At 41.7% G+C, this 2,125-nt stretch overlaps 1 pseudogene; it reads left to right on the forward strand.

Moving 5' to 3' along the window:
- Positions 1-524: 524 nt before the first annotated feature.
- Positions 525-1,737, forward strand: LOC133752553 (large ribosomal subunit protein uL3-like; annotated as a pseudogene).
- The last annotated feature ends 388 nt before the right edge of the window (positions 1,738-2,125 follow it).

A 2,125-nucleotide genomic window follows, 5' to 3' on the forward strand; every position in this document is an offset into this window, starting at 1 on the left:
GGCACCCCGACTAGGACTAGAACCCGGGGTGCTGGCGCCGCAGGTGGAGGTTTAGCCAAGTGAGCATATTATTATTCTGCATTTCATAAATGAAAAGACTAAAGTCTAGGAAAGCAAAAGCACCTGCCAGAGATGACCCAACTATTAATTGACAGAATTGGGATCAAATCACAGTCTGTGTGACTCCAACATTCATACACTTTAACCTCTCAGTCCCTAATGTCTAGACAAAAGAAGAAATATTATTTGATTACTCATTAACTGTGTCTATATATGTGTGGGATTTGGTGATGGTATTTTAATTGGTGTGTGTGTGTATGCATGTGTATAAAAGAAAATTTTATTCTTATTATTGTCTGCTTGGTCACAAAAAGAAAACATTGTAAATTAGTTGAATTTTAAAAGAAGACAACTTTCTCAGAGATCCATGAAGGTAGCTGTGCTGTGTGACCTAATAGACATGATAGAAACTCAAAAACCCAAAGATAGTGTGTGAGAGCTCTACCAGTATATTTGGCAGCAAGATGTTTCATGGGAAATTCTCTGGTCCCAGACATAGGTCCCAGAGCTTCTTGGTTCAGAAGTGCAGCAGCACACATCACGAGATGGTGAAGATCTTCCCCAAGGATGACTCCTCCAAGCCTGTGCACCTCACAGCCTTTCTGGGCTACAAGGCTGGCATGACTCTCATCATGCAAGAAGTTGATAGGCTGGGATACAAGGTAAACAAGAAGGAAGTTGTGGAGCCAACAACCATTGTGGAGACACCACCCATAAGTTATAGGCATCATGGGCTACATGGAAACCCCTCAAGGCCCCCACACCTTCAAGGCCAGCTCTTTTGAGCTTATCAGTAATGAGTACAAAAGGCATTTTTATAACTGGAGTAAGTCAATGAATAAGGCCTTCACCAGCTATTCTAAGAAGTGGTAGGACAACATCAGCAAGAAGCAGCCAGAGAAGGACTTCAGCAGCATGAAGTATTGCCAGGTCATCCACATCATTGCCCACACACAGATGTTCTTGCTTCCTCTATGGCAGAAGAAGGCCCACTTTATGTAGATCCAGCTGAATTGAGGTACTATGGCCAGGAAACTGGACTGTGTTCAAAGAATGGCTGCAATGGCAGATACCAATGAACCAAGTATTTGATCAGGATGAGATGATCAATGTCACTGGCATGACCAAAGGACAAAGGCTGCTAGAACATCAAGAAGATGCCCCACAAGACCCACCAAGGAATATGCAAGGTCAACTGTATTTGGGCATGGCATCCTGCATGTGTGGCCTTCTCTGTGGTGTGGTCTGGGCAGAAAAGCTACCATTACCACACAGAGATCAACAAAAAGATCTACAAGATTGGGCAGGGCTACCTGATTAAGGAAGGCAAGCTGATAAAGAACAATGCCTCACTGACTATGACCTGTCCAACAAGAACATCAACCGCTAGGTGTCTTTGTCCATTACAGTGAAGTGACTAGTGATTTTGTCATGCTGAAAAGCTGCATGGTGGGGACCAAGAAGTGAGTGCTCACCCTCCACAAGTCCCTGCTGGTGCAGACCAAATGGCAGGTCCTGAAAAAGATTGAACTTTAGTTCACCCACATAACCTCCAAGTTTTGCCATGTCTACTTCTAAACTATAGAGGAGAAGAAAGTGTTCATGGGACCACTTAAGAAATACAGACTCACCAAGAAAAAGGAATGTAATCTCAGAAACGGATTGTGCAGCTGGTAGCATCACAATAAAAGTGATTTTCCAGTGGGAAAAAAGAGTGTTAGAATTGTTGCCCATTTATCAAATAGCATAGACAGGAAGTAATTTCCCCTCCAAAGCTAATATCTCAAGACTACCTAGCAGCCCCTTCAATTCTCAAGGACTGAATCTCTCTCTTTGTATCATCTTCAAAGTATATATTTTGATGTTGATAGCAGAGATAGCCAGGTCTTTTAGCCCAAATGACTATATATATATATATATATATATATATATATATATTAGCAATTCTTGAAACTCTTTGCCCTGCTCAGAGATCCTCCAATTCTCTCCTTTATTTTTCAGTAAATATCTCAAAAATACTTCCTAAACTATGCTTTTAGATTCCAGAAATGCAAAGCCTTACTCC

Source organism: Lepus europaeus, chromosome X (genome assembly GCF_033115175.1).
Source record: "Lepus europaeus isolate LE1 chromosome X, mLepTim1.pri, whole genome shotgun sequence".
NCBI lineage: Eukaryota > Metazoa > Chordata > Mammalia > Lagomorpha > Leporidae > Lepus > Lepus europaeus.